We start from the raw sequence: 7,917 nt of genomic DNA, 5'->3' as shown, positions 1-7,917 counted from the left end.
GGTGCTTGATGATGAAACAGGTTTTTTTTTTGTGTATGTGTGTAATTCAGCAGAGGAGCTCATTTCGTTTGTTTCTAGGTGAGAATACATACAAATCCCTGCCAGAATCAGTGGCCAGCACAGGTGCTTGGCTGTTGAGAGGACAGAAGATTTTCGTGGGCTCTCCTGCCTTCTCACCACCTTCCAACGACCTTCTGCAGAGGGGAGAGTGCTTGCTTGGAGAGGCTGGGAGCCAGGACACCCAGCTCCAACACATCTTCCTTTTGCCCAGGCTTTCTCCTCTCTGTTTTTTTTTTTTTTTTTTTTCCATGCAGTTAGAGCAGACAGGAGCTCAGGTGATCCTGTAGCCTGTTTTGCATCCTTTCTGGGACTTTCAACTCAAAAAAGACCATCCCGATCCCAGAAGACAGGAGTTGCCCATGCAGAGGTGGTAGATGCCCCATCGTTGGAAACATTCAAGGTCAACTGGGCACCTTGATCTAGTTGAAGATGTCCCTGCTCATTGCAGGGGGCTTGGACTAGATGACCTTTAAAGGTCCCTTCCAGCCCAAACTATTCTATGATTTGCCATGCCTTTTTTTTTTTTTTTTTAAATAGTATGTTGTTCTGGTGCTATTTCATGATGCAGAGCCTCGGAGCCAAAAGGGCACATAAACAAATACGTGTTAGGAGTGGCTGGGGGCGATGGGGCAGGCGTGGGCAATTTCTCACGGGCGAAAGGCAAGCAGTCCCTCCTCAACATGCAATTCGCTGCAGTGCAGAGGGCCAGCACAAAACTTACACATCATGTCAGGCCAGGCTTTAAAGGTCATTTATTGTGGAAATGGTCCCGGTGCTGGTTTCTCTGAACAGGGATTAATATTAGTCTCAGCGCAGAGCATTGCTCGCAGGAGGCCCACCTTAGAAAAATTAAACATTGTTTTTTTATGAGCCTCCTCAGCGCAATTCTTTTCACTCCCCTCATAAGAATTATTTATATAGACTTATTTTAAGTAAGAGAAATCTCATTCTCCCTGTCTTCCCTCTCCCTCCTTCCTCAACACTGTTTCTTCAGAGTTTGCCAACATTAAAAAAGGGATAAAGCCTTTGAAAGCCGGACCAGGACTCTCTCCTCAGACAGCCATATTGTCTTTGCTGGCTGAAGAGCACAGGACATAGAAAAATTTTCCCCAATACCATCTGGTTTCTGGGTGCAGCCTTAAGAAAATCATTCTACTTATGACATATGGCAAAAGCTCCTGTTAAGTGTTTTATCGCCTCTTGTTTTCCTGGATGTTATCTCCCCCTTCCTCCCTCTCTCATTTGTGATTCTCCTCACTCTGCTAGCATCAAGTGCTTCTCCAGGCTTACCCCTCAAAAGCCTTTTTATTCTTGTGGTCTTTTGGGAGGGGGAGAAAACCGTGAGGGTAAGAAAGAAGGGCACCGCTGCGGACTAGCCTTTGCATAAGTAAGTGTTAATTAAAATAGGGCAGATGATCATCTTGTCTCATGCAAAACCATAACCCCCTCCCCCAAAACAGTTTTTTGAGACTAAAGGGATGCTAAAAACTCCATTCTTCAAAGGAGGTCTCCTGTGAATGTCCATGAATGCTGGCTACCTAATTCCTTAGGTCCCTCTGAGGATCTCGGCCTACATTCTCCACCATTATGTACATGCCACCATTAACCTGAGCTTTGCAAGGTGAGGGAAGTGTGGAGATTGCAGTAACTCGATGAGCGACGGAAGCGTGTATTATGCACACAGCCTCAGCTCGCTCACAGCCTTCGGCGTCGCCATCTGTGCCTGCCAGGAGAGGGGACGCCAGACAGAGCACCGGCGTTGTCTCTCACTTATTGAAAAAGCGACACAGGAGCTTTAATTATGAAAGAAGTAACGAGAAGCCACTTGGGCTTCTCATGCTCGTGGGCTTCGCGTGGGACCTTTCATAGAAAGAAAATAAATTTACTTGTTAATGAATTATTCCTGAAGAGGAAACAAACTAAAGGATTCCTGGATAGCTGTTTTCCAGAAATTAGGTCAGACCTAATTAGTTGCATAATTAGTTGCCTAATTAGTTGCCTAGTTACCTAACTACTTAACTGTTAGTGACCTTTTTTAACTTGTGGTGACAAATGCGTGCATGCATGCATATTTCACACGAGAGGTCCCACAGTGCTTCACAGACTGCAGCTCCGACATGGCGAGTTCTGGGACACACCTCAGCAATGGTGACGCGGCCCCATGATGCTACGTGATACACGGAGGTTTACCTGAAGGAACAAGGAGAGAGGCCAAACTGTAATTACATATTGGTTTGGCTGCCTTTCAAGAGCCCTTCAAGGTCTTGAGCAATGATAAGGTTGTCCTGGATGCAGGTGGCCTGTTTCCTTCCCAGTTTCACATGATTTCGCAGATGGCTCTTCTCATGGACAAAAGCAGATGTCTTCTGCTGGCACTGATGAGCATCAAAAGAGAACTAGCACCTACAATCAGGGCAGTCAAAATAGGAGGTCACTTTTGAGGAGCTGAGAATGACGATGCTTGCCTAGTTAACGCAGGTGACCACGGGACAGCGAAACCGAGACCAGAGACGCTACTGAGCTGGTGCCATCATTAACGGCACGCTGCAGGACAGGTGCTGAAGCTGAACGCTGGTTAGGATGGTGTTAAATGCATGGAAAAATTCTGTAGGCAGAGTGTTAACATGAGGTAAACAACACCTTTATGTGAAAAAATAGAATACTGACGCCTTGAAAGCTTTTTTGGTGACTAATGAGTGCTTCAGTTGTGACACTGGCGGAATCACGCAAAAAAATGCCACCATCCATGAGAGGAAGGAAAACTAATATTAAAAGCAGTGGTGTGGGCAGCAGCAGTCATTGAAGGAAGAGAGAACAAGTAGTCCAGGAGAAAGGTACTGTTGGGTAGCAGAAGAAGCTGAAGTCACTGGAAAAAAAACCCTCAAAACTCAGTTAAATCAACATGGTGAAAACACAGTGACATCGGTATGCCACCTCTAGGAAAATAAGTCTAGTTTGACTCAATTTTTGCCTAGTCCAGGCAAGTTAGCTCCACTGAGAGAGTATATTAGCACAGGTACAGCTTTGCACAAAACCACTGTTTCTGGTGCCCTTGCTAACTCGGTATTTTGGCATGGCCTCCTACCGTTCGACATATGCAGAGACACCACAGTAGACTGAATCCTGTCTTAATGCAGCCCTTGGCGCAGGAATAAAAACAAAAAAAAAAGAAAAAGGCTTTGGGCTTTTCCTTGATGTGGGTTCAGGGAGTCCTTGGAGCATGTGGGGATTGTTTAAAAGCTGCCCGATTGGACTCTACTTTTCCAGTTTTTGATGGCCCCACTTTCTCCAGACTGTTTCCTCTCTCCTCCTTCCTCAGCCTTCCCCCAAGGCACTTGTGGTTGCCTCATGCCACCCAGACATCTGTGGGACAAGGCAAAGCTGCAGCTGGCAATGAGGGGAAGGAAAATTCTGAATTGCCTGTGTAAAAATACGATTATTTTTTTCCCAACAAAGTCCAGGGAATGTGCAGAAGGCAGGGAGAAGGATCTGTGCTTTTCACCCTTTTCTGTGATTTATTCAAGTCATCTGGCTCGAACAGTGACTGTTTCAAAGCAGAATCTTTTAAGCTTGGGAAAGGGCCAGTTATCCTCGCAACAGTCACTCAAACAAATAGCCAAAATCGGAGATATAGAAACTGGAAAGCAGCGTCAGAAGATGTGTCCACCCCAGTACACAGAGAGCAACGATCAGACTTCAGATATTCCAACTGCTGCTTCATGAAGAAATATTTCTAAGGGACAGGGAAGCTGTTCATACGTGGCTACAGGTCAAAGCTGAACATTTCTAAGCACAGGCAGCACGAACCATCATCATGGAAAGGACCAAGATGGGGTAAAGCCGAGGCAATGAAGAGGCAAGAGTACAGACGTCCCAGGGGCACATGCCTGTCCCTACAGCATAGGCAAGAGAAGAAGAAGAAACTGGGAGTATTTAAAGCTAATTAGGCATTTGTAGCTCACAAACAATACAAAGAATTGCAATGGTGATGATGATGCAGTGTGGAGCTGGATGGCCCCTAAAGAGGATGCTATCCCTTTTTCCAGAGGCAGCATATACACACTATGTGTATATGTTTTGCTTTTTTTCCTTTAATAATAAAATAAAAAAACCTTGACTTGAACTTCCTTTTAAGTTTATCTCTTGATAGGTTTTTCCCATGCAAATTTCTATCGCTTGTTCCCTGGGAACTATACTTCAGCCAAAATGGCCCCTTTAATGCAGAATTTTAGCACTGGATATTTGGATGACTCAACAGAAAAGCCCGTATTGCTCCCTCCTGCCCTGAAATCTTCCACCCGCTCGTAAATACAGCACATGTATTTATCCTACCCGTGCACTGCTCTTATTGAGACCCTGCTAATTTTTTCTGTTCTTTTTTGGTGTGAGTACAACTTGCTGCAGGTGTCCAGGTTGGGGGTAACAAAGATCCTTGTAACACATGGCAAAATCTGCATGAGACAGAAAAAAGAAAAACCAATATTGTAGTTACAACAAGGTTAAGTGAAGCATTCATCTGATGTGTTGGACCAGGAAACAAATTTTTCCCTCACCCAGCATCATTTCTCTTGGAAAACCAATGTTTTATAAAAGATTTTCAATGGACTTGGGTGGGGGTGGGGAGCAAAAGGTCCTCTGCAGTTTCTTAATGCTTGAAATCCATTCCTGAGTACTTTCATGCCTAATTAAAGGTCACCTACTGGTTCGAGAACAACTGTTAATGAAGAGTTTAATTATCCAGATGACAGCTATAAAATCCTTCTCCTGTGCTTGAATATTTTAAAGCAATAAGGCCCAGATTTTCAAATATGTGCTTGCAACCAAGTACTTAGACCGAGAACTCACTCTGAAGAAAAGTGTGTATATGCACTTCACATTTGCATACACAATGGGAGATTACACGTGCCCACATTAAAGATGCAAATCTGCGAGGGGGTTTGTATGTGCTTACTTGACCGTTTGAACCAGCCCCACCTTTCTTTTCTGTTCTTTTCATTCAGGGAGGGGGAGGGATGGTTAAATTATTCCTCGAGGATAAATCATTTCGCATTATTAACTCTTCTTAACAACAAAGCTGCATAAATTAAATGTAAGATTATCTGCTGTGTCCTCAGAGGAATGATTAGGAGGGAATCTACAGGAAAGAAATGTGGTCAAATGATTTGAAGACTTGCTAAATGGGATGCAAAGCCTCATCTTGCATTCTTAACGAGCTCAAATGTAGACCTGCCTTCTAATGAGCAAACCCTGCTTGGCATATCTGTGCAACCCCCAGAGCACCGCTGTAAAGAAAACAGCTCGTGGTTCATTTTCTCTACTGAGTCAGGTTTTTGCTTTTATCGATGCTTTTGACCAGCTGCTCCCATTACCTTTAGATGTGGTGGCAATTTTCGTGATGTGGCCATTGGTCCGCCGAGCCGAAGCGGCCCCATTTCTCACTTCCCATCACAATACCAGATATGTGTTTCTCAGGGAGGTCAGGTATGGGCTCCCTACAAGGTACGTGCCTGGAGGAGTGATGCTTCTGTCAGGCAGATGAAGGCGTTGTTTATTGTGTCTTCAAAGGCAACAAATTCACTGGCAGCACAATCTCTTTACGTCACTCTGATAATGGCACCAGAAGGGCAAAGACAGCCGTAACTCTTTAACTGGGCATTTTCTGGCTCTTGGTGGAGGCTGAAACGCAATGACCGCATAAGGGCAGGGACGAAAACCAGAAGGTATTACAATATTGTCAACAGTTAGATGGTCTTTGGAGTGAGCTAGGAATAGGCTCCACGTTAGGACACCTCTAAGGCTTCTCCTGTGAGTTAGAGCTAGGCTTTGACTTGGTTTCCTCGTTACCTGTGGCCTGTCTCACCTACGCACACGTGCGCACAAGTGCACACACAAATACACACTTATTTGTCTGAACAGAAGACTCAACAAAACAGAGCTTCCAAGCCTTCGATATATAAAAGAGGGAAAGAAAATTAGAGTGTGTCATATGAGACGAGCCATTTATATGTATTAAAAAGGAGAAAAATTCCTATCAAAGTTCTGTCAATAGTTTATATCTTATTTCATAAGAAATGTGAATTAATAGAAGAGATTGGTTAAAATAAAGACAGGTCAGTGATGCTAAGTTATCTGTTTAAGAGGTTTCAAGCATACCTTTCTGCGTTTTGTTAACTCTTCGGGAGGCTCCAGGACGGTTTTCTTTGCAGAGTCTCTCATCAGCTGAATTTCATTCATAGGTCACAGTGACCCGACTGTGGAGGCTGTGCCGCATAAACGGAGCTCTCCAGATAAGCAGTAACATTTATTGCATACTTTGTCAGCGTATCTCTGGCCATACACTTGTTCTCAAGGCACTTTGTTTTGATATTGGTTTTATTAAAATGGACTTCAGAAAGAGAAATGTAAAATGGTTTAAAGATTACACACATAAACATGTTCAGTGCTGACAAAATCCACACCAGACACCAGCAGGCTTTTTTTATATTACAAGCATGAATAAAATCTCTTGCTTTTTTTTTTTCTTATATTGCTTTCTTCAAAGAAAAACTGCTTTAAAAATTGCTATAAATGGACCAATGTCCCACAAAGGGAAATATACAGGTCCTACAATGCCCTCCACAATTTGGAAGATGCTTAAAATTAAAATCCAAAGAACAGTGAAAGCCAAGGAGATCTGAGGACTACAAGAAGGAGGTTATTGTCTTGGCAATGACATGGTCAGCCTCCTAGCTTTGGAGCTGCTGCCAGAGCCTGAGCTGCCACCGCAGCTCCTGCGCAGCAGGCGTGGGCAGGATGACATGTGCCTCCAGCATTTCTGTGCTGTCCTCCTGCTAGGGACGAGGCAAGGTGTTCGGTTATGCAGGTTCTACTTGCGCTTTGAGTATCATCCATCCCTTGCCTGCTCTGGAGGAAGAGCCATGGGCTAGACAGCCTCTTCCCTTGGTCCCTGGTCTAATTGGCTACAAGGCACAACCCTGCAAGGCTGTTCTGGGGGTTTATTTGTAAAGCGTATTTAAGCAGGACCTGATTCTGCAAACGTCTGGGCAGTAGTTTCACAGGAATTCGGTAAGTTGTACCAAGCTTGTGCCTGACGTAGCTGTGAGAGGGTTTACAAGGCTGGCTTCTAGACAATGCCTGTGCTTTCCTGAACTGCCAGGTCCCCCCCTTTTGCCTTTGCAAATGGTAAGGGTGCAGGCAAAAAAGTGAGACGTGCTACAAGAATTTGCCCTATTTATCAACAAAAATGGGCTACTATTTGCCAAAGAATACCCCTCATTTTTGGCCCAAGAATAGATCCGGGATTCTCTCTTTAATGCAACTGAACATTTGTCGTTTTGGAACATCATTGTTAAGACATTTCCATTGGGACAGGTTTTAATGGCTCCACACCAGTACACTGTATATGACATAAAGCATTTGTGAAGAAATGATTCCTCTGAATAGCCAGAAGAGCTTCCCAGAGATGAGCTGTCTTTCTTATTTTGCTCTTTCATTCTTCCTTCTCCTGGATCTTGGAGAAGGAGTGTTACTTGTTTTGAGTAATGAAATTCCCGCCCCCCCGCAATGCACTATCTTTGATCTCCCCTGTTTTATGCACTAGGGAGCTGATACTTCCTTCCCTGGATAGGACTGAATGAATAATCGTCTCCTGGAGTTATTCACATCAGGTTCGGATGCTGAAATGTGATGCTGATGACAGGGGAAATTACGGATAGAAGCATCAAGAATTTCTACTGAAATTTTAGGAGTTGTAGGCAGGAAATATTCAAAGCTCATCATATTTAACCATGAAAACTCCAAAGATTTATAATCTCATGGGTCAAAACCATGAATTGTTTGTGAGATGGGAATGAAACC

This window comes from Larus michahellis, chromosome 3 (genome assembly GCF_964199755.1).
Source record: "Larus michahellis chromosome 3, bLarMic1.1, whole genome shotgun sequence".
Classification (NCBI taxonomy): domain Eukaryota; kingdom Metazoa; phylum Chordata; class Aves; order Charadriiformes; family Laridae; genus Larus; species Larus michahellis.
This window is presented reverse-complemented; position numbering follows the sequence as displayed.